Source organism: Leptinotarsa decemlineata, unplaced genomic scaffold (genome assembly GCF_025532065.1).
Source record: "Leptinotarsa decemlineata unplaced genomic scaffold, Ldec_3_MD MMD2_tig00001719_RagTag_RagTag, whole genome shotgun sequence".
Taxonomy (NCBI): domain Eukaryota; kingdom Metazoa; phylum Arthropoda; class Insecta; order Coleoptera; family Chrysomelidae; genus Leptinotarsa; species Leptinotarsa decemlineata.
Window position 1 is genome coordinate 5,209,338 of NW_027412569.1, and position 26,089 is coordinate 5,235,426.

General features: G+C 37.5%; 1 protein-coding gene and 1 long non-coding RNA gene across 6 annotated transcripts in view; one reads left to right on the plus strand and one right to left on the minus strand.

Annotated features, from left to right (window-relative positions):
• Positions 1-26,089, minus strand: part of Dscam2 (Down syndrome cell adhesion molecule 2) — a 521,384-nt gene that overhangs the window by 435,143 nt on the left and 60,152 nt on the right. The gene's annotated exons all lie outside the window — the stretch shown is intronic.
• On the plus strand, positions 8,737-9,396 carry LOC141482692 (uncharacterized). The gene is made up of 3 exons (XR_012465666.1): positions 8,737-8,827; positions 8,948-9,154; positions 9,213-9,396. It is a non-coding gene; the product is annotated as an uncharacterized lncRNA (long non-coding RNA).

Consider the following 26,089-nt stretch of genomic DNA (forward strand, 5'->3'; position numbering starts at 1 on the left):
GTTAAGAAACCTCCGTACATTCATATCGTTGAATAATGTTGCATTCAGCAATGGGAAAGCTCGTTAACCAGCAGTTCATCCTGGTCTACCACCATTGAAAATATTAGAATATTCCGAATGTTCATAGACTCCTCTCTGAATGTTTTTGTATGTCTCGGCAGAGACGAAAAGAAGCACTATATTGTATTGGAAAGTCACACACATCCCACCAACTCCAATAACTGAACTCCAACTGACTGAACAAATATCAAAAACACTTTGATAATCTGGAAATGAAGAATTGAAGAAAGATGGAAGACCGGCTGGTTGGCTGCCATCATTCATCTTTCACTGCTTGAACCACTGTGCATGCTGTTTTTGGCGAATGCATTGGCTTAAGATGTGGGGGTTGAGCAAACCGCCCATCGGATGCCTACTTCCACTGGATAAGGGAGTGACAGAACCATTTGTGGTTCTGTTATTCTCCAACTTGATTCTAGGGTATGTCTATCCATGCCAAGAGGATGAATGACACTGAGCCTATCAGCTGTCACTACGGAACCTTCGAGATACCGGGCGCCCTGTTGTCGTAGCAACGCCTTGTCATGGTAATGCGATTGACCTTCTTAACTTAGCTACTCGTGTGACTTTTATGGACAGAGTAAACTTAAAAATTATTTCTGACAGTGGGTTTAGAGAGGACATGGATGTGGAGCTTACGACTCCAACTGACCTTTCCTGTAAATTTAGATCAGGAGCGAGAGCTTCTCAACACTCCAACTCCTGATCCAATAACTAAACCTAAAAAAAGTTTTGGTGGTGCAGCCAGGAAACGACTGAGTCGTCTCTTCAAAAGTGGGGTACCTTATGAAACCGCCTTGCATGAAATTTTTGAGCGACGTACGCAGAATCTGTCTCAGGTGGAGGAACAAACCTCCCATGAGCAGGTTAACAAACGTTTGCGCTTAAGTGATGATTCACCAAACCAAAGGCGAAAAAGCCAACGATGAAAGAGCAGAGCATATACTTTGTGCCTACCTCGCGGGGGACCGAATCAGGTTTTCAAAGTTCGGCAGAGCCGTACTCTTACCATCTGACCTGAAAGACCACTCACCATACAGACTAATCGGATTCGTTAAGGAGCTGGGTTTATTTGGTCTAGTGTGAGCCACAATAAACCCTTGCGGATTGCGGTGGATGGTCGAATAGACCCACTCACTTCAGACCTAACCTAACCTAACCGAGACAAAGAGGGAATATAGAGACAGACGAACAAATTTTAGATGTGTTCAAGAAAGCCCGAAAAATACCTTGAGGCAGATTTCACGAGATTTACCCGTAAGTATATCTAAAATACGTACATGTTAGAAACAAAAATTATTTGCGATGAGGGACGAAGGTTGGAATTCTGTTTGTTCTGCCATAGTGAATATTTGAATAATAACTTTCTGAGCAATATTTTCTTCACTGATAAGACGACATTCACCACTAACGGTAGTGTCCACTCAGAATTCCAGGTACTGGTCAAGGGAGAATCCACACTGGATGATAAATGCAAAAAGACGATATTCACAAAAAATCAATGTCTGGATCAGAATATTCAAAATAGGTCCAGACCTGCTTTTCTCCTGAAGATAATCCCACGAGAAATGATTGATACTTGCGATTTCGTTTGTATGGAATTAGTGAAGTTGAAGTTCCATAATCAATCCCTTTGGAAAATCCATCTGAATTGTTAGTTCATCAGATTTGATGAATTTATCCTGGATGCGACATTTTCCTGCAACTTTCTGTATTTCGTCATATAGGGTCTTTCATCAGACGCTTCAAATTTAAATATAATATAACATAAATGTTACTTAACTAATTCATTATAACATTAAAAAACAACAGTATAAAAATAACATTTCAAAACGCTCAAAGGTACGAACTTGTTTCCTCCTTTTCATAGAAGAGGATGTATGCTTCCCCACTCACAAGCGATTTTGGTAAAATTGGTTACACGTGTGAATCATTGTATTCGTGCCACGTGCCAGTATAAGGATGTCTGCAGAATGCTGTATAATGTCCGTTGTAGGTAGATCTACTGTGATTCGAAAGTGCATATAGATTATAACGACAAGGAGTCACATTTTCAGCTGCATAATTATTCATGTCTAATCCATCTAGAGGAAATTCAATGGCAACATTTAACTCACCTCTAAATCTTTCTGTTTGAGAAAATCTTTTAAAATGGATGACTAAAATACGGGGAAACTTATGAATTGATAGAGACTTTGTACATTTTCTTCTTTCCTTGCGACTTGAACACGTCGGTTTTTCATGTCCATCCAAAGTTTTCTCTCTTGTGAAGAAATCCAAGCACTGTGATAAATTCAATTGGCCAGTTCTTTTGAAATGAAACGAGGTGATGATATATCATCAATTTTTTTTCAGGCTGAATTTGACCGATGGCATGGTATACGTCCAGAAGAATATGACGAACATCCAACATGGGACCTGTACAAACTAGTACAGGGAACGAGACTGATGGAATGGGTGTCATGAGAAGATGGGAAAATAAACGCAATAAGCCCAAGAGGCTGCAGTGTTTTCTGGAGACTTGAACTAAATGGACAAGTCAGACACCTCCCAAGGTACAAAAAAATGTTGGCTATAAGGACCGCTGTGATTTATGACACATTCGTATACACCTGCTATCATCAAGGAGAAGTCCACCGGGGTCACATCGCACAATCTCGGTGGCCTGTTCATATCACCTCCACCATGAGATGACCATGCCCTCAAATCACTAGTGCAGAATATCCAATGTAGCATGAGCTGTTTGGCACGTAATGCCGTCCTGTTGAAACGACATATCGTTGGTGTCCAGATCATCCAATTCAGGCCAAAACAAGTTGGTATTCATCGATCTATAGTGCTCGCCGTTGACAGTGGATGACTAGGCCAACGTCGTTCCCAAAGAATATGGACCAAAGACGCCGCCAGCCCAAAATCCATATCAAACAGTGACTCCTTCGGGATGCATTGAATGCTCTTGGATCCCATGTGGATTGATATCGTCCCAAATTCGACAATTTTCTATGTCCACGTACCCATTTATCCAGAAATGTGCTTCATCGTTGAAGATGATTTTCTGGTGGAAATTAGGGGCGGTTGCCAATTGCTCCAGAGCCTATTCAGTGGACACAGATAGTTGTCTACGGTCGTTTCTCTTCAGCTCCTGGATCGGTTGAATTCTGTACGGGTGCAGGCTCAAGTCACTATGCAAAATTCGCCAAGTTATGCTCTGCGGAAAGCCTGCACACTTTCATAGTCAGCGGTGATGTTTGACTTGATTTGATTTGATTTATCCATATTTTGTTTGGTACAATATCTACTATAAAAAAATACATCGTAAACACCATGGAAACATAGAACATACCTAAGCAATGAATGCTTGTATCGTAATGTTCCATTGTTCCATTTGGGTATCTCAATTAACTTCTTTATACAGTGCGAGTTTAGGAAAAAAATAATGATAATATTGATGATATTGAGTAGATGAATTTGAAATTTATCATAAGAATTATATTATTAGTTAGGTTGGTTAGGATAATGGGAAAGAGAAAATAAGAATGAATAAGTGATAAGTTATAAAGTAATAGAGGAGTGTGTATCAGTTGAAAATTAAATTTAGTTTATTGTTTTCTAGAATGAAACTTTTAATGTTTTGTTTGTAGTTCGCCATTTTTATTATATGCTCAACTTTTAGAGGTAACATATTGTATAGTTTAGGTCCGAAATAGAATATAAATCTATGTGTATGGCTCTTTCTGTATTTGGGTATTCTGATAGATAGATCCTCAACAGATCTTGTATATTTTTCAGCAAGATTTTTTTCGTAGTCCTGTTTGTTCTTAAACATCCATTGAAGGCATTGATAGGAATATAGACCCCTGACATTCAAGATCTCGGAATCTTCATATACCTGATGTGTTGGAATAACCTAGGTTCCTTCAATATAATTTTCAATAAAGTGTTCTGTGTTTTATTATACATTATATATTGTTTTATTATACATTCCACCTCAATCATTTATACAATATCTCAGGACAGATTTCGCTAGAGATTTATATAATATAAAAATATTTCTTTTATACAAGATATCTCGTAATTGATGGAAGCTTTTAATTAGCATTCTGAGTCTTTTCACTACGTGATCAGAGTGGGCGTCCCATCTCGGATGCTGATCTATCATAATACCTGGATATTTTATATTTATAAACCTTTCTATCAATGGACAAGAGCAATTTTTGTCTCACACCCTGTTTGATGTATACCTACTCAAAGTATTTTTTTCCGGCTGATCATTTTGTAGTATAGAGAAAGTTAGAAATTTTGTTTTACTAACATTCAGACTTGAAAGGTTATAATTTGACCATAGCCTTACATCGCTCAATACCTTCTGTGAATCCTTGTATACATTTTCCCATGAGTCCCCTGTAATAACAATAGCCGTGTCATCTGCATATGATATGAGATGCCCTTTAAAGTTTTGTATCGTACTTTAACTGTTTATATAAATAAGAAACAGAATTGGTCCTAGTACTGTTCCTTGGGGAACTCATATTTCAACTTCCGTAGAATTACTGAATTGGTTATCGATTTAAATATTTTGTACTCTATTAGTTGAGTAGTCTTTTAGTAAAAGTAGAGTTGGTCCCCGTATACCGTATGTGTATAATTTATTCAGAAACTTGTCATGTGCTACGCTACGGTATCGAAAGCTTTGGCAAGGTCCAGAAAAATCGCCAAATATTTTTGAGAGCTATCCAATGCCATTACGATATTTTCAATCATATCTACATCACTTTCCCTAGTAGAGTTTGCTATGAAACCAAATTGACTTTGTGATATTACATGATTTTCATAAAAAAAATTAATTAATCTTTTTTTGAGTGTAAATTCAAAAACTTTCGCAAAATTATTTATAACAGTAATGGGCCTATAATTTTCTACACAATCGCGTTTGCCGGCTTTATGAATAGGAGTCACCGATGAGTCTTTCCACTGTCTGTCTGTCTGTTTTTCCGTTAACCAGCTGTCGCACCCCTACGAACGACAACCCTCAGAAGTCGAAACTTGTGCGAGCTAAGGATTAACGAGGTCTTACCTTTTAACGTGTGATTCCTAACACGGGTTGGACGATAGCAAGTGAAGATCGATCATTCAGACTAGGGCTTGAACCACCGATCAACACGGCAGTCAATTAGAGTAAGTGAACAAAGCACCCTCGCCGAACCGCTTTGCTAGTTTTCCTTGCCTATAAGTTAAGTTGATGATGTGTACTAGTGGCTCTATCAGAAATTTATGTATATTTTTTATGTATAATGAGGATATGCCATCGGAACCTGGTGAACAGCTGTTTTAGAGCTCATTTCAATTACTTCGTTTTGCGTTGCTGGCTTTGAAAATATTTATGATTATATGGTTTGGTCTTTGAGGAAATTGTTAGGTAGAGATCCAACTTTGTCTATTTTTTTAGCCATATCAGAACCTATGCTGGCAAAGTAATCACTAAAAATATTTAATTTTTGATCTAAACTTGTTACTGGCTCACCGTTTTTGTTTTTTATTCGAATATTGGAGATGGACTGCTCAATATTTTTTTTGTTACATTTTGATGAGTTTTTAGTTTTTTTTGCAGTCTCCATCCAAAGAATCAAGTTTTTTCTATAGAAGTAATTTTTTGTTTTTTTGATTAATGCGTTCAATTTATTTCTATATACGTTGAATTCTTTTTTAAGCTCTACCAAAGGAATGCGTGTCAAATTCAGTGTATTCAATTCAATTCAGTGTAAAATTGGAGTTTAGAAGTAAACCTGTCATAAGCTTCCTGGGCATCTGAACACATGATAATATCTTCCCAGTTTTCGCTTTCCAGATATTCATTCAGTTCTATGTAGTTGACTTTTTTTATTGACCTGTTAATAATGGTTTGTGTGGTTATATTTTCTTGAGATATTTTTAAATAGGTTGTGTAATGATCAGTAAGATTTGTTTGAAATATGACAGGCATTCAAACCTTTTTTTTTAAATATATGATCAAGAATACTTCGTGAGTTTTGAGTAATACGGGTGGGCTTGTTGATAAAGGAAAAATAACCATATTGCATGAGAACATTTACATATTCATCAATATATGTTGAAGATCTATCCATTAAATTCAAATTTATATCACCCATGAAAATATTAAAAAAAAAATTCCAAGGGAAGAGAGATAGTTACGCAAGTCATCTATGTAGACTTGTGTGTCAGTTGACGGTAATCTATATGATGCTGTTAGTTCTATACACAGGTTGTGTATAGATATTTCTATTGATAGTAAGTGTGTTTCTGTAAATTTGACAATTGGATGAATTGGTCGATCGTTTACTGAACCAGCAGACTCAAATTAATTCACCACATTGCGATCATGGCGACCGTGAAATGGGCGAAGCGCACGGTACGTTGCTCGAACAGAACACCCATTTTGATAAAACAATTTCATCATTTGCACGTATTGATGAATGCCATATCCATCCTTGGAGATTTGGCAAAACAGACTGAATAAATATGTATAGATCAGTCACCAGAGTGTCTCTCTCTCTTTGGTTCGAATCGTACCTTTCAGGTCGGAGTGAAATGGTGAGGACAACGGAACTCTCGGAGAACAGGGCCATTGAATCTGGTGTACCACAGGGTTCTGTTTTAGGCCCTGTTCTGTTTCTGTTATATATGAATGACATATCTATGATTAACATATCTGGTAGTTTAACTCTATTCGCGGATGATACTACAATATTGTGAAAAGAAAAAACTCAATGGAGCTAATTAAAATAATATCATTCGACTTGAAGAAGGTGAAGAGCTGGTGCGATGCAAATTTACTCTCTCTAAATGCATCCAAAACGAATATAATATCATTCAAATGTTCGCTTGATGACATTTCAATAGACGCTGACGTATTACAAAATAAATTAAACACAAAGTTTCTCGGTGTATTCATTGATAATAGGCTGAAATTTGATGAGCACCTTAAACAACTGAAGAGTAAGATCTCCTTGGGATGTTATGCAGTTAGAGTGGTTTCAAATGAGTTGGGTTTCCATGTCGCAAAGACCGTTTACCATGCACTTGTTGAATCTCGACTGTCACCTCACAAACCACAAGAGGAGACTAAATCATCTGTCGGTAACAAATAAGACAGATGGGTATCCGCGGCTAAGCTAAACAGTGGAGACGGGAGTGGGTTAAACAACTTAGCAAATTTCAAATAGATCTTAATGGGCGCCAGGTAAATTTAATCCTCCAGATACCCTAAGTAACTCACAATATCAATAACTTACCAATTAATATTGGAAATAAAAGATAAAGATCCCCAATATGATTTATTCAGTAATCCTACTTTACATGGATTAACCAACAACGCTTCTAAGACAACAATGCAATATTCACACTACTACGCGATGTTCAGATGTCAATACAAGAGCGCGGTGTATATAACCACGAATTCAATCAGCCATAAATTACGGTAGTAACGACGCTCAAAAAAAACTACAATACGTCGAGTAAAACTAACACGAAAATTGAGTGGGTGAAATCGTAAATACTAGTATCGGAAGGTAAGACAAACTCGTTTGGGTCGCGTAAGCTCAGGCGTAGGCGCATCGGTGTCAACTAGCAATCGTGAAAGGAAGAAAATACCTCAATTTCCGTTTCACAAATGCATCACTATATCAATCAGGTATAAATAAACAAACACTATATCAAACATGTATCAATAAACATAAGGGCAACAATTATTCAAATATCTCAGTATATCACAAATTTTCAATTAAATCAATTATAACTTGCGTGCTCCTTTTGGGCCACCCGGTATATGGTGTTAGGCTACCCCGTGGTTCGACGGAAGTGGATCACCCTGTAGTACTGCTGAGATGGATCACCCTGTAGTACAGCGGAGATGGATCACCCTGTAGCACCACCAAGATAGATCACCCTGTAGGGCACGACAAGCTGGACCAGTAATGGATCACCAAATAAGATCCAGAAAGATAAATAAAAAAAAGGAAAGAATAAAAAAAAACCCTGGCCAAGGGGTTTTCTATACGTTTCTTCGTGTGCGGTGCTCTGCACGGAAGTCCTACTGGGACTTGATGAGTGACTGAGGGCCTTCTGTTTCTTATGAATCTAATTTCGGAAATCCTTCCACCTGGCACGAGTTCGGTAACCACCACAAATCCTCAAAAGAGCTTAAGTTTCAGACTGCAAATATCCACACCAAAATGACCAATCAGTCTTCCACTATACAATCCTGACTTGTAGAAATAATCCCCGTGAAGGATGGCACAAATACAACCATATATATCCTACAATCAGTCTGATGGTACCCTTGAACTCCAAACCAAGCTCATCGAAGGCCAACTTCCGAATACTAAGAGACTGCCACATCTGACAGCTAACCAGTTGTTGCCACAGTGCGTCCAACCTACCCTACAAGCACCAAGGGGGCGCTGTGCACAACATCATAAATCTATCAATTCCTCCACAGCCACTTGAGACATCATCAACAAGTCCATGACCCATCAAAACTCCTTCTCAAAGCAATGCAACCCTAAAACAACCCTTAACAACTTGAGTAGCCAATCAATCCCTCACCCGTGAACAACTGTAGAACTAGTTCGGTGTAAGTCGACGGAACGACACTACGAAAGTTCGGCAGATGTCTCTTAACCTTGTTTACGAATGTTTACAAAATATTGTTCCAACCTATTTTCAACTATTTACCAATCCTTATTCATGCGATGGAATAGAAACATATAAGGTAAGTCGCCACATCCTTCCCTTTCAGTACAAATATTTAAGCATTCGTATTATGCAGAATATTTACCGAAAATATCAAACAGTATTCGGAAACCCAGAGCTAACTAATATTGTTTTTCAGGCGATATGACTCTAATATGTAAGTAATCCTTTTGGAAGTGATGAATAACAATCTATGCAAGAAATATTCTTGGGAAGGTATAGAGAATAAGGCAGACAACGGCTGAAAAATGATAGGCGAAGTAAACTGAGAAACAAACAATAACAACTATTTCAACCTAGCGAGGAATTTTCGGATCTCCAACGTCGATTGGCAAGAGGAGAATGTGTAAGTACTGGTCAAAGCAGTTAGTCAGGGAGCATACATATATTCTTGTACATTTCAGGTATGGTTTTCTATGGAACGGAAGATTCCCATTACTATGATGTTAAATGAATAAAATCTACTTGTAACTTAATTACATTGTTAATATCCTTTGAATAAAGATCTTAAAAGGTAACGTAGTGTTTTGAAAGGTCACATAAGAGCAGTTTGATCTAGTGCTAAATTGAAACGTAACACGACTACGTTATGGAATACCTTTTTGGGGAGCATGCATCTCATCTCTCCTCTCTTCTGTATTGATATTACAGAAGAGGGCACTAAGATGTCTCTGTAAAGTTAAACCCAGAGAATCGTGCAGGAATTTGTTCACTGCCAATAAAATGTTAACATTCATCGCACTTTTTATCTTAGAGACAGTTTGCCTTATTTATAAACATAATTCGAAGTTCAACTTTGCTTCTACTCCTTATGCTACTCGCCATAGCAATTATACCTTTAGACTTCCCATCCCAACTTCGAATTTAATCAAGGATTCCATATACTACAATGGTGGTAAATTGTTCAATCATTTACCAATAGATCTGCAAATTTAAGCAACGTTCATTTCGAAAAGGCGGTAAAGAACCTCCTTGTGGATAGACCCTATTATAGTTTGGAAGAGTATTTTAGCGAATCCTTTTAATAATATATTAGTAATATTTTTACTACTATTGTACCATCACTTTATACATGGTGGTATTTCATCTATACATTTTTAGAACTTTTTTTTATATTTATATTTATTCATTGTTGGAACTTTTTTATATTTACATTTATACTTTTTTAGTAATTTTTTTTATATCCACATTGTATTTCTTGGACTTTGTCAATAAGATGCAAATCTTCGGACAATAAAGTATATTTTGATTTTATTTAGATTTATTGGACGTTGCTTTCTCTCAGCGCATTTGTCCATCCTCCTCCAATCGGAATTGACAATGTTTTTTGTTGAGTCGCTCCCTGCTTGGGATACTTTTTGAATTTTTACACATATTTTTACACATATGATTGATAAAATCCAGTCCCCACGTGGACATCTGGTCCACCTTGACCTCCAACCGGCGTGGGTAGACGATCGTTATCGGCACGTCTGTCCACCACCATATCGGAAACGAAACTCAATCATCAGAGTTGAATACTATTTATAACTTTTCAACGATTGATTTTGTATTCAGCATTAACATCGATGATCGCGACATCAAAAAAATTCAGTATCCAAACACCCATGAGGCAGGATTAGAATTTACTCTGATCTTAGTAATGCCTCATCCCTATGAAAATGATCTACCCCGAACTCCTCCCCACAGTATTTACGCATGGTGGCGTAGTCAGTCGCAGAAGTAAAGGGCTTTGTGTCGCCACCAAGATTAAATCGTTTCTGCGGTGACAGAAGCTTGAAGATAATGCTCGATACGACAGACTTAACCATTTACAAACGAACGCTCATAGTCTCATGTAGATAAGGATACAATAATCGAGGAACAGGGCGCTGGTATTTTAGAATCGGAATCCATTAATTTCAGAGAGTGGCTTTTGAATATAGTCTGAACATCAGGTTCAGATGGGTTTGGAGCATCTTATGATACCAGAGAAGTTTGGACTCGGAGGTGAACTGGGCATTTCAATATGCTTCTGAAGTGAATTTCCAAATCATTACACAAGGATGTATTGTAAAACTATGAGCTTGCTAGCAAAGTAGACAAAATCTAAATGTCGAAATATTATCATTTCCTAATTCGATATTCATTACAGTCCATCTGCAATCTTCAAAAAATATCTTGCTCACCACAACAGACCTCAACATTGTGTACCACCTCTTCCTTCTGAAAAAATCCACGGCTTTTTTTCAAGTTTAGAATATGAGCCTCCTGAGTTTGAATGTGGGAAAAACTAAGTTCATTGCGTTCACCTCAGCAAAAAAAGACCAACCCTTGAATAACACTCTCACTGTTCGTAAGTATCTATGCCGAACCCCAACACAGTGTTCGTGTCCAATAATTGAAAGAGTTGACAACATGAAGTATTTGTAGACCAACACCTGCGATGGGAAAAACACATTGACAACACAGTTAAGAGACTCAATAAGTCAGTTTATGAATTCTATCAAATCAGAAATTTGAATAATAGGAAGCTCTTACTTACGATTTACAACTCACTCGCTGAATCTTTATTGAGGTACTGTATCATTATATGGGGTGGTCTCAGTAAAACATTATTACACGTTCTAGACCTTTACAAAGAAACTGGCTTATTTGATGTAAGAAAACTCTATACCTATCAATGCTTAATATGGATGCAAAATGCCTCCATCTCTCAGATAAGTCATACTTACAACATGCGTACTGAATCTGAGCAGAAAATAAATGTTCCCCTCTGTAAGCTAACGCATACACAGAAATTTTTATCATACTTTGGTCCAAAATTGTTAAACCTAGTCCCTTTAGAAATCAGAAACATTCCTAATAAACGTAAAATGAAATCAAAACTGAAAGAATATGTGAACCAGAATTATAACAAACTGAAACCGTATACGAACTCGAATAATAATATGAAATACAAAATACAATAAATAACCATATAGTCTTTCCCTCACAATGAGTTTAACTTTGATTTTTCCTTCTTTCTACTCACCAATCAACATATGAATACTCGATGTAATCCAACACAAGCATTGCTTAGGTAGCTCAGCCTGGACTCACAATTTCCAGTTTCAGTTAGTTCTTTTCTTTTTTTCTAGTTTCTCAAGTTATCTAGTTTTAATATTGAATTCATATTGTATATTATGCCTACCTGAATAAATATTTACGTACTTACTTACATGATAGTCGAACGGATCCAGATCTAATGAAAGAAAGAAATTTTTGAGTAATTTAAACCCCATATCATGAACTGGTTGCAAAGCAACGAGTCTTTCGGGTGTGGAAGCACTGCCAAGCAAAAATAAAATAACTCTGGACAACTCTCCAACTCGTCTCTCTATGATTTTTTTCTCATAGAGTGGCCAGGTCCAATAGCAGGTCGAATAGCGATTCTCAGTTATTGCTCTTTCCTTTTCCAGAAAATCAACCATCACCGGTAATCTTCGAGGGAAAATTTCCCAGGCATTGGAGAGTCAAGAGTATCCGTCAATTACTGGATCGTAGAATTATAATCAAGTGTTATTCACAGTGACCAGAAGGCTTGAGAACTTCACATATTGTTCATGTCGTGTACAGACTGAGTACGAAGCGGCTCTATATTTGCACTTAGAGCACTGACGAATCCAAACTGACATTCAAACTGCTCTGGAAATGCCGTGAAGAACTGAGAAAACTGACGGACAGGAAAGAATCCAATATATTGCTTTGCTGACGATAGCACAATTGTCTCATCATTCCATTTGGATTCCAGGGTATCGGCTACAGAGTCACATCTTCACCGGCAGCAGGAGGTTGCATATGTTGATGAGGATCTAGAAGTGATTTCGAATTGGGGTGGAAGTGACCAGGTTCAATTCAATGCCACAAAAACCCAGGCATGGGATTTCTCCAAGAAGATAAATGTCTCCGAACCGGATATAATGATGTCAGATCAGACAATTCCGCTTTCTGCTTCCATGAGCTGTTGGGGGTTAAAATGGGCACCATTATGTCTTGGCACAATCATGTAGCTGGAATTGCAAAGGCTGCTTCTCAAAAGCTTGGAACACTGTTAGTTCCGAACCAGAAAACTGTACACACCTCAGCAACTTTGGATGCTTCATAAAGCTCAGATCAAACCTTGTTTTGAGTATTGTTCTCATGTTGAGAGCTCTGCTCCCAAACATACCCCAAAGTTGCTGGATTCTATCCAGAACTTCACTGTTTGAGAACTCTTCTATCTGGAGAACTGCGATTATGTTAAATGATCTTCCTGAGAAAGTTTTTCCAAATGCATTGGATCTCAAACTCCTTGAAGATTCTTCTGTAGTGCTTGTGTTCTGTCTTTGAAAAACTATCGAGGTGCTAGAACACTTTGGCATCACAGGCAACGAAAACGCTGAATAGTGTGCCAGAAGCTCTATATATAGGCCCTGAACTAGTTGTGGGGGTACCAAAGTATTCGGTTCGGGGAAAGATTGGAAAATGAGTCAGTAAGAAATATATAGGATTCTTGGGGAAACACGAACAGGAAAAAATTCATGAAGGGACAATCCGAGAAAAGAACTGAAGAGCTTTTCCAGCAAAGCAGGTCAGAACAATCATAGGGCTTCCCACTGGACACTGTCTCTCGAGAGGTCCCTGAACAAAATAAGCCTGTGCAATAGGTACCTCGACGGCAGTCGATACAGCAAAGTGTCAGCTCGTCATATTTTATATGAATGTTGAGGCATTGGATTACAGGAGGCTTACATTTCATTGATAACCCAAAGTATGTCCATTACAGGGCACAACATTGTGAGAATGGTTGTCATAAAAAAAGAGGGCGGGTAATCCCATGAGGTTGCAGGGTTAATCAGAAACTTGGGAGAAATGGGCAGCTCCAAAGCACTAGAATAAAAACACCTGACGAAATAGGGTCATATAGAGAAGGCCTCAAGCAAAGGAACAAAGTTTAGAAGAAATACGCAATAAGCCCATGAGGCTACATTGTTTTCCAAAGACCAGGAATAAAGGGATAAGTCAGACGTCAACCAAATAGCAATAGGCCAAGTATCTAATGAACCCATTGAAGTAACAAAAGTTTAATGAAAATCCCACAACGAAGAATTATTTTAATACATTATGGATTTTCATAATCAACCCACATTTGAAGAACCCGTCAAAACGGAATGCATGAAAAAATCGGAATTAGAAATCATGAAAGTGTGGAAAGCACCCAGTTAGTCTTATGTACCTATCCCATAAAAATGTCCACGGGAGAGTTATCACACAAGAGCGATGCATTCAGCCGCTATACAACTCCACAGAATAATCGCACACCAGAGATATTTGAATCAGTCAGTCCAGTTAATTAAACCAAGGACTTTCTTGACAGAAAGAATGATAGCTGGGACCATTCTGTTTATACAGACTGATTGAAATATATCCTTCCCGGAGGAATCTAATTGGAACAATGCAATTATTCGGCCTAGAAACTCGGGTGTGGTCGGGAGTTCAGATAGAATTGGTGAATTGTGGTTGAAACTATCGACTTGTACTAGGAGAAGTTGCCTTCTCTAGTAATTTGGTGTGGAAATGGCGAAAGAAGATATTAGAGAGTCAATGTGGATTGAAGGAAGTATTCCCGATGGAATTCGACCCAATGTAGCTATAAATTACATGAAATTGGTTCTTAGTATTCAAAGTAGTGAAATCTTGAAGAGTACATATTTTTCTGGTCCTTACGATTATACAGGGTGATTTATGGAGATATTAGCATTTATAATTTGAATTAGTCATTGGTGAAAACATTTTCATGAGTACAAACTTTCATTTTTCAACTTTAAAAAGAAAATTATGAACTCGAAATCGAATCAAACCCATCAGTTCATCAAGTGCCACAATAAATGTGATATAAACCTATCCCAATCTGACCTTCACCGAATTGAAGCTCTTTAATATTGTTTTGGTGGCAATTTTGTTTTCAACCTTTCGATTTTTTCCTTGAACTCATATCATGTGATTGCATGATCCACCATTTTGGCCATCTTGGGCGGTCCACCATATTGGATCACTTAGCTGACCATGCATTGTCATCCACTGAATGTGAGAACAAATTTTCACCTCAATCGTTTGGGGTTAAGATGGTCCAAGAGCTTCAACAAGACGATCATGACATTCAAATACGGATTTTTGATTTTGTTACCCAAAAAATTATAGATTAGGCCAAATTTAGTTCTTGATGAGCAGTCTTTCCATTCGAACGGGATTATAAACAAACAGAACTGTCACTATTGGAGTCATGGATATTCACAAATCATTAAAATAGATCGAACTCGAATACCTCAAAAGAAATGTCTAGAAAAATTGGACTTTTATCGAGAATAGAGGAAGACTCAGCAGAAGAAACAAAATTCAAGATATTCAGATCCATCATAGATGTTATTCCCACTAACTGGGAATCAGATGAAAATTTTTGAGAGATTATATAGTAGGGCTTTGATTGAGATTTATTATAAATAAGAATAGATATGCACAAAAATAATTTTGCTTCAGTCCCTTTAAATTTTCAGTGTAAGACGAAGAATGTATCTAAATACCTTCATATTTCTATAAAAATGTATGGATGTCATGCTTCCTGAATATCTCAAAAATGAAATACAATTCCAATTGAAGTTTTGGACAAAATCAATAATCAATCTGCAGACTTTTCAAGCTGTCTGCAGATTTCAAGCTGGGAGATTGCTCGCGTTCAGCCTATTTCCAAAAAGGACAAGAAAAATCTTTCAAATAAGTATAGACCAGCCGCTTTGCTATCAGATATATCAAAAATCATAGAGAAAGTCGTAAACGTCAACATCTTGAGCGATCATCAATATGGCTTTCAGAAACAAAGATCAACAGACAACTTTCTATCGTATGTCACCCATATTAGGAATAACGCAATCGAGAAACATGGAGAATCAAGCGCTGTTGCGCTTGATATTTCTAAGGCCTTTGACCGTGTGTGGCATGAGGGTTTGCTGGCCAAACTTCGTTGCTATGGCTTGTCAGAACATTTCTGCTTCCTGAAAGAATGTTCCCTGCAAGTGGCCGTCGCTGGATATCTCTCGAATACTTTCACCATCAACGCTGGTGTTCCCCAGGGATCCATATTGTCTCCAACCCTCTTTTTATTGTATATTGTTGTGTATTACATATATTTATATATTTGGTACACCCGTTATATCATTAGTCTAAATTATCAAGTTGTCAAATATATGTCAATTAAAAAGATCATAAAGAGAACTCACATATTCATTATAAAGTGGTATTAATACATGAATCAAATCAAATACTACTCATTCACAACAGTTTTGGCGACGAGGTGAATTAGAAATATTATAAAAATCAAAAATAATCAAAAAAAATGTCAGAATGGACCCCCAACAGTTCAAAGAATTTATGGAATTTCAAACTGCAATGATATCTACTCTCTTTTTCCAATTACAAAGTTCACAGAGTCAGACAAACCGTGAATCATCAAGCAAGGGAGAAATTGTGATGAATACAGCACTTTTTATTTTAGCTAACTTCGGAAATTTTGACAGCAAGAAAGAATCGTTTTCAAATTACAAAAGCAGGTTCCAAATGAAGCAGATATATACAAATAAGCCTTATTGTGCTCAATTGCTACTAAATTCTATTGGAGCTCAAAATTTCAACATGATTACAGCTTTGGCTGCTCCTAAAACTCCTGAGCAGTTGACATATGATGAATTGATAAAGTTATTGGAAGAATATTATGCACCAAAGAAGAACGTAGTTGCTCAACATCACTTTTTATCAATTTATCAAAATGAACAACAATCAATTCCAGAATTTGTAAGAACACTTAAGAGTAAAATAAGTGACAGTGAATTCACATGCGAGTGCAAGAAATCAGTTGCAGAAATCTTCCTGACAGCTCAATTCATTCGTGGCTTATACGATAATAGCATTCGTGAACAATTACTTCAGTCTGATAGCAAAACTTTCAAAGACATTTTCACGAGAGCAATTGCGCTCGAATCTTCGAATTGATGCTCGCAAAATTGCCCAGAAAACAATTTCAACGTCATCTTCAACAGTTGATATCAATAAAGTCAACCGTTCACACCAACATGTTCATAAAATGCACAGAAATCATTCACGTTCATATATCCCTTCAAGAAATAGAAAATCGAGGTACAATAGACCACTCAGTCGCAAATATAACCTCGAATCACTAGGACTGCAGAATATTTGTCTTAGGTGTGGGAAATCCAATCATATTACAAAAAATTGTCACACTGAACAAGCCTCACTCAAATGTACTTTATGCAACAGGACTGGTCACGTTTCTAAGGTCTGCATTACTTCATTCGTTGCAAAGAAGACAAAATCTGAATCGACTAATCAAATTCAAAGCGATGATTCACATGAAATCGCACGACAATATGGTGTACAACATATTGTTGATATTTATCAAAATCATAATAGTTCTGACACTGATATGAATCGTTATTACGCCCACGTCAAGATAGAAGGAAAACCAATCAAATTCGAAGTAGATTCGGGATCAGCTTATACGTTTCTTCAACGTCAACAATTACAAGATTTGAATCTGAACATTCCTCTTGAACCAGCAACCATCGGATTCCGCTCATATACTCAAGATGTTTTCATACCCGATGGGAAGATTGTAGTTAACATTTCTTATGGTAACATCAAAATAAAAGAAGATGTTTATATTGTGCCAGATAATTACGCTGCTATTCTTGGTAGAGTTTGGATCCGACGCCTCAAGATAGATTTGAATCAACTAAGTCAACAAAACACTTCAGTACCCTCTGAAAGATTCAACCTGTGGAGTGTAGACGAACTAAGCGCAAAATATCCAAATGTTTTCGAAGAGAAAATAGGATGTGTTCCAGGTTTCAATGTTGTTCTCAAGTTACGTGAAAGTGTACAGCCATGTTTCCATCGGGAACGTGAAATTCCCTACGCATTCAGCACATTGGTTGAAAAAGAGTTGGATCATTGGAACCCGTTCATCATTAAAAATCAGCATCATCAAATAAAAAGCCATGACAATTAAGCGTGGGAGAAAGAGTTCAAACAAGGTATTACACAAATAATGAACAGTTAAGGAAGACAGGAGAAATTATCAAGAAATTTGGGCTTCTTCACTATCAAGTGAAACTCGATGATGGCTATATTTTGAAGAGACATATTGATCGACCAACTTGTCCAAAAGTAAATCCGTCTTTTTCGCACCTGAAGTAGAAGTTACTTATGAAGATCAATCAAAACAGCCTAATATAATAATATAATATAATAAATAATATAATAATAATAATATAACTGATTTGGTGCCGATTCCAGTGCAAGATGAACAAGCCAATCAATCCGATAATATTCAAAATGAGGTGTTTGAACCAGATCAAATTGAAGTACCTGATGATCAAATACCTCATCCAAACGACTTATTGAAAAAAACAAGAATTCAATATATTGCTCTGCTGACGACAGCACACTTGTCTCGTCATTCCATTTGGATTCCAGAACATCGGCTACGGAGGCACATCTTCACCGGCTGCAGGAGGTTGCACATCTTAATGTAGATCTAAAAGTGATTTCAAAATGGGATGAAAGTAACCAGGTTCAATTCAATGCCACAAAAACCGAGGCATCAGTTTTCTCCAAGAAGATGAATGTCTCCGAACCGGATATAATAATGTCAAGTCAGACAATTTCGCTTTCTGCTTCGATAAGTTTGTTGGAGCTTAAAATGGACACCAATATGTCTTGGCACGATCATGTCGCTGGAATTGCAAAGGCTGCTTCTCAAAAGCTTGGAACATTGTTCCGAACCAGAAAACTATACACACCTCACCAACTTTTGATGCAATGAATTGATGGATGTAGCCGTTATTACGTGGTAGGAAATCATAATGAAGAGAGAAATGAAACTTTCTATGTTTGTACCACTTTCATTTGTAACTAACGTTACTGCAGTTTCGTCCTATACTCGTCCTTTACGGACATTTTCAAACTTATACAAAGTTGTATGAGTACAACATGTTGTGTTTTTATTAATTCATAACTTCTTTCTTGTCATGGATCAATTTTTTCCAAATGTCAAATCTCTGTCAAGAATAGTATTTCAAATTTCTGCAAATCGAGCAATTAAGGAGAATAATAACTTTAAAAAAATGTTGCTGCTTGGTTGTATGTTTCTGCGGTTGACATGCCCACGAAACATCTCACGATGTGCGTGATTCAACCTCTATCTCTTCTCAATTCGGGTGGGAATACAACTTCCAGAATTCTATTCACGTAACGGAATCTGAATTCTATTATTCCTGGAAAATACATGATCGCGTTCAAATTTATCTGCATGTAGGGGTGTGGTGGAATATACCAAAGCAACTTTTCTGAATGAACGAGGCTGACTGAGATTCTAATGAAAGTGGGAATATGGTGAAGTGATAAGAAAAATGTAACCTCTTCTTATACTATAATTGTACTATACTGCAGGCCTGTGAATTATATCCGATTCAAATCCAGAAAAAAAAATGTTTGAAGTGCAAACTGAATTGAAAAAAGTGTTTTTGTATAACTCAAGTTTTCTTCCTTATACGGGGATTTGGGCAAATTTCGGATATGCGGTTGGTTACCTCGTTCACAGGCCGATGGAGCGATGACAAACATGTTGTTTGTTATTCGCTTCAGCCTAATTCGAGAAATGATACTCTGAAGGAATTAGATTTTAAATTATTGGAAATCATCGATGTTATATTGATGATAGACACTTCCTTTCACTGGCCAAACAGCCTGGAACCGGTCTGTAAGTGTGTTCCAATTACTGAAAGTCTATTACGTCAGTTGTATCTCCAACAGCATAATAATTTCAGTTGAGAATCTAGTACTGACACCTGGCGGTTATAATCCAACATCCTTCGTTGTATTAGCCAGGGGAAGAGTTGTTTTTTTATATCATTCGAAATGAAGGCGGTAGAGCAAGAACTAAATTCGACAATGTTGGTTTTCGGCGAATATTTCAAGAAACACCACTAATATTCCCTATCTGAAAAGAGATCATTCTAGTTCCCTGAAATAGAAAATTTCTGTTCAAAATAAACGATCTCTTAGGTGTTACCGTTTCCGGGATAGCGATAGTGGGATCAATTGAAAATATGGCCTGTATATTTAACTATTAATGGGTGCCGCCTAGGCTTTGAGACAGCATTCAAAGGCTGGCGTGCCTAAGTGTCGCGGGAGCCAAGAGAACGACCCCAACTACAGCACTTGGGGTCGTACTCGGTCTTCCACCATTGCACATCTATATACAAAGAGAAGCTCGACTGGTGACACACAGGCCAATGCAGGGACAAACACCAATCAGCCAGTCACACGGTGCAGAATACTTGAAACTGTAAATGAACTGAAGGCAGATTCAAACTCGGAAGGCCTGTGGAAAACACAGTTCCGCAGGTCAATTTTCAAAAACATTTCAAAATCATCATGTCAAGTAGAGAGGACTGGCAAAACGGTCCACCGGTAAAAGCGGAAGAAACTTGGTATACAGATGGCTCAAAGACCTAAGATTGAGTGGGAGCTGGTATATACGAAGGCAGAGCAGAGACCCGTAAAGGCCCAGAACCCTTCTGCGGGGAAACGAAAGCATGTATAAAGATATCCATAAATTCATGGATGCAAGCCCAATCGATAGATTGGTGGAATAAGCTCCCATAAATGAATAAGGCAGGCGAAAGAGTTCATGAAGAAACCATCGCCCAGATTCACGGAAGACCTGCTAAACCACAACCGTAAGGTGGTAAGGGTAGTGGTGGTTACTCAGGAAACATATGAGCAACATGGGTCTGATAGAAGAAACTCAATGCAGGTTCTGTCTAGAACAGGAAGGAACCGCACTGCATGTGCTCCGTGAATGCGAAGGGATAGCAAGGCTGAGTCACGCCAGATGTGGGAAAGAGAAACCAGAGGCTGCCAGCTATATGAAGGGGTCAGTGTCAAGGCTATGGAGTCTCATCAAAGAGATCAAGCTAGACAATGAGGTCTAACAACCAAGGAGCATCACAATAGATCTGAAAGGTCGCAGTGAATCAAGCCGTGGGCTAGCTCCCTGACAATCTAATCTAATCTAGGTGTTACCGTTTCTGAGATAGCAATAGTTGGATCAGTTGAAAAAATGACTTGTATATTTCTATTTATGGATAACCTGCAGTGATGTGGACAGGACCTTCTCCTGATGTGAGATAGAAGAATTCTAACAAATAAGTACAATATATTGCCAAAGGTTATAATTGTTTGATAATGCAAACTCACTCGGGGGCTCGGGGAATACAAAATCTATGAGACGACAAGAAATACCCGATACAATATATACGGTTGATCTCCGGAAAAAGAGTGTATCAGAAGATTTCCGAACAACATTGCCCTCAGCAAATTTATGGCTCCACGCCTACATGAATCTGTATTAGTCTGATCCCTCACACCCGAAGGCAATATTTCAGATGGGATTTTTATTCACAAACAGGGAGTATATGCGGTGATTATGGGAAGGAATTGAAAAAGAAGTGGGAATCGTACACAACCCGTGCTTCTGAGGCCATTAGGAAGATTTAGGACGAATGATTGATCCTCTTCGATACGGTACTGTCATTGATATGTGTGTTTTGTGGTGAATTATGAAGGAGGGATAATTTTCCAACTATGTTAAATGAAGATAGTCACGAAATTATTCATGTTGAAAACTCCATAAATATGTGATAGGGACTTTTACAGGAGTTCATTCAGGATTTTGTTTCGAAGCCGTTGAAATATATCGATTATTCAGATCACTAGTCCAGTCAGTGACTCTTTTCCCGTTTAATTTTGTCGTTTTGACAGCACTGATGTTCATGAAACTGACGGAATGAAATGACTTGTGTAACGTTGGCAGAAGTACACTGATTGCGATTTTTCAAGGACAAAACACAAGCACTACAGGAACATCCTTAAGGTGCTCTCAGAGCAGTGCCTGTGCGAAAGTAGTGATTCACATTGGATTTGAAACGCTGGGGATTGAATCAATTTGGAAAAACTTCCTCAGGAAGTTTATTCCATATAAACGTAGTTCACCAGATGAAAGAGTTCTTAAACAGTGACGTTCGAGGTGTACTGTGTTGAACCTCAAAACGATGAGCAGCCACAGTCCATCGCGTTTTTCTGATATGTACCGCTCTTGGTGACATCAACTGTGCCAAGTCCCTTGAACTCTTCTCGTGAAAGTATCTACAAGAGAGAGAGAAAAATCTCCAACCTTTCTTCAATGTTTCAGGCTATCAAGGTTACACGTGATGTTCGCGTCTCCAATCAGGCGAATGGCTCTTTTCTGGATGGAATCCAGCAACTCCAGGGTATGTTTGAACAGTACTCTAAAGAAGGTGTGATCTGAGCTTTATAAAGCATCAAAAGTTGCTGAGGTGTGTACAGTTTTCTGGTTCGGAACAGTGTTCCAAGCTTTCAGGAAGCAGCCTTTGCAATTCCAGAGACATGATTGTGCCAAGACATATTGGTGTCCATTTTAACCCACAACAAATTTATCGAAGCAGAAAGCGGAAGCGTCTGACCTGACATTTTTATATCCAGTTCGGGGATATTGATAATCACTCAAGATGTTGAAGCCTTCCAAATATTTGAAGATATGGTGGTTCACGACTTTCTCCATGATACCCTAACACAAAGGGAATGAGGAGGACGATGGTTCAGCCCATGGAGGTGCATTCAAGGTCATGATAGGTCCATAAACCTTCTGTGGGGTAACTGGAAAGTCAAATCGATAAATTGGTGGAACAGCTTTCAGAACTGAGGCAGACGAAAAATTTCATGAACAAACCATTGCACAAATTTACGAAAGACTTCCTAAACCACAATAACAAGGTTGTAAGGGGTAGTGGTGGATCCACTAACAGGGTGAGCAAGGCTAAGGTAGGGGAGATGCAGAAATGGGAAACCAGAGGCTAAAATTTTATGACAGAGCCAATATGAAAGCTTCAGAATATCATCGAAGAGATCAAGCTAGATGAAAAGCTCTGATCACCAAGGAGCATCACAATAGATCTGAAAAGTTCGCGGTGAAATAGGCCTCATGCCAGCGGCCTATGTGAAAGTTTGTGAGGATGGATAAATGTATGTATTCATTTTTGTCTAATTGGAAATGAGATATTCATATTGCATACCCATTCTACGTACTTGCAAAACCTTCTATTAAAAAATGAACCGAAAGCATATACAACATTTCTCGATGATTTCATTACGAGGATTGTTTGTCCACTAATATGTACGAATCATTTTTTTAGCGGCGCAGAGTATTGGTAATGATGTGTCATAAAATGTGGCACCAAATTCTACGCAGGCGAAACCGCGTGCAACAACTAGTCTAATTCAAGCTAGATCGCTCTGAATATTGCTTTGAAAGAAGTGGTTGACTTCATCACTGAGACACTCGCTGTAAGATTGGCTAAAGACATGTGGTAGAATTAAAAAAAAATACAAAAATTCATGAAGTATAGTATATTGTACAACAAGTGAAAAAAACGAAAAATTTCTCACGAGCACAAATCAAGCGACTGAGAAATATGTCATTTTCTCACGCATTGTACACTGTACTTTCTCTACGGTTGCGTTGTTTTCAAGTATTAAAAATTAAAATACATATATAATAATACTTGTATTTCATCAACTCATTTTTATATTTTATTTAAAATAGTAATTACCAGTTATATTTGAACAATTTTGTAAAGTAATTCCTGGTAGGTCGTTTTGTTTCAACATGTTTGCGGTAATTGAAATATTAGCTGCGGTCGAAGTTGAAGTCGATGGGGAAACGTACTGATCTTCCACAGTATTGTTGTGTTCAGGTTCTAATGGCACTTGAGGCTGAATGGATTCTACTATACTTTTTTGAAATTTTCATTTTGTTAGCTATGGAGTTGTCGATATGAGATTCAGCAACATTGCTGGATTTCCAACCCCCATGGCGTTTTAAAGTTGAAAGATCTGCCCCTGCATTAACTAAAATAGTCGCAGATGACCTTCGGAAACAGTGGCCAGTATATAATTCAGGGTTCGGTAATTGCAAAACTTTCGCTATTTCTTTCGCCATGGTGCCAAATTTATTTATTCCCACAGGCTGTTTCATAAATTTGCTATTTTTGTAATTGAAAAAAAACGTGTTTCATTTGTGCATGGTCGAAGCTTCACATATTTTTTGTAAATTTGGTAGAATTCTCCTGTGACTGTGAAATTTCTAGGAACCTTGGTTTCGGTATAGGGTAATTTCATCAAAAGAGTTGTAATAAGATTTTCCATGTCATCAATTTTTAATTTTTGAAGTTCATCACAACGGTATGCCCCTGTAAAGCAGATAACTAAAGCAACCTGAAATCAAAACCAAACAATCATTTTTCGATTTAAAAATTTTCAATTCATACCTTTATCGGCAAAAACTTTTCATCAGGTGCATCTTTTCAAAATTGTTGAATTTCTTCAGAAGTTAATGTTTTTGATTGTTTTGGAACAAACATATTTTCCAGATTTGTGTTTTAAAAATGCACGTAGTTTTACGTATTTTGATATATCAACAGTTTTTAATAATTAAGGTACTCCTCAGCATCGAGTACTGAGACCATAATGTTGATGATTGCAATCTTCTTTACAACTCTTCAAAATAAACTAACAAAGTGGCTTTCATTTTCCAGTCCATAAAGTTTTTGTAAGCAATTTCATATTTTTCTCTCGATGTGCTTGGTAGCAAATATTATTGCAAACAGCTATTGCTTCGTGAACAATTTCTGAAGCAAATTTTCCAACTCTAAGTCTTTGTATTCCATTATATTCAATATTTAATAAATCGGAACTGTTTATACCATAATAATCAACAATAAAACTATTTTCATTGGGTAAGTCAACAGCAATAATTATGCAGTGCTTCGGTTTTGTTGTTATGGAAACGCCGACAATGGGCTACTTGTATATTGCACGCGAATCGTCGGCGTAGCGTTGTCAACATGGAGAACGTGTCATATCAATCTGACATGTAATACGTAACAATACATGACTGACTTGGGTTATCGTGATAACAGTGAGAAATTATTTCTCACTGTAATGGCGGATATTTCTCACTGCGTGAGAAATCTTTCGTTTTGAACGTATGAAAGTGATGAGAGAAGTGGCACATTGTATAGCATCGGTAGAAAAAAGTTTTTGAAGTGAAATTTTGGATACAATGAGTGAACAAAGTTACCCAATTCTTGGGGATTCAAGGATGAATTCGATGACACTTTTGCTGTTCATCACTTCCAGTATTGAATGTGTTGAAACAAATGTTTGTTAAAAATATATTTTTCTGATAACCAGCTGTTACCCACTTACAAATGACATTTCAGAAGTCGAAAGTTTTACAGGTTGGGGATCAACAAGGTCTCACATTCTAATGAACGATTCTCACGAATCACTTTTTTAATCAATATATTGCGATTGCCACCCCATGAACAAAACTCATACCTACTAGTCATAGAGATTAAGCACATAATTTTATTTGAATTATCCCACTTGAACATTCTCCGGAAACATAATAGTAAATTCCGGAACGAGTCGTAAATTAATGCAGAAACCACCTCCGAAATGTCATAAAACTAGCAGACTGCGAAGCTTGATATGCCGGCGAACACGAAATGAAACAATGTGTAATATCGCTCTTTCATCCAAAATATTCTAAAATATTACCTGCCGACGTTGATGGAGAAATATGGCCGTCATTTGTTTTCGGTAGATTTTATACGCAGTCATTTTTGTTCATACACGCTTCGCGGGTTCGTTAATGGGGTCGAAATACCTGAAAAGCAGGAATATTCGTTTGGGGACTGGCTTCGCGAAAGGGTGTGAAATGAAAAACATTATTTTTTAATGGCAAGGATGAACCGCTTTTCAACGTTTCTTCATATCCAGTGGAAGTTAAGGATTCACAACATTGATAACGGCCATCTTGTTTAAGCTACATCTAGCAAATTAGTTGTAATTTATTCAGTCTGTTTTGCCAAATTATTGGTACTTATCATTCAACAATACGTGCAAATAATAATTTTTTTTTCAAAATGAGTTTTTTGTTCGAACAACGTACCGCGCGCTTCTCTCAGTCGCCATAATCGCCATAAACTGAAGGTAAACGACCATAGACAACGACATGAGTTCGCTGAATAGTCTCTGGAGCAGTTGGCAACTGACCCTAATT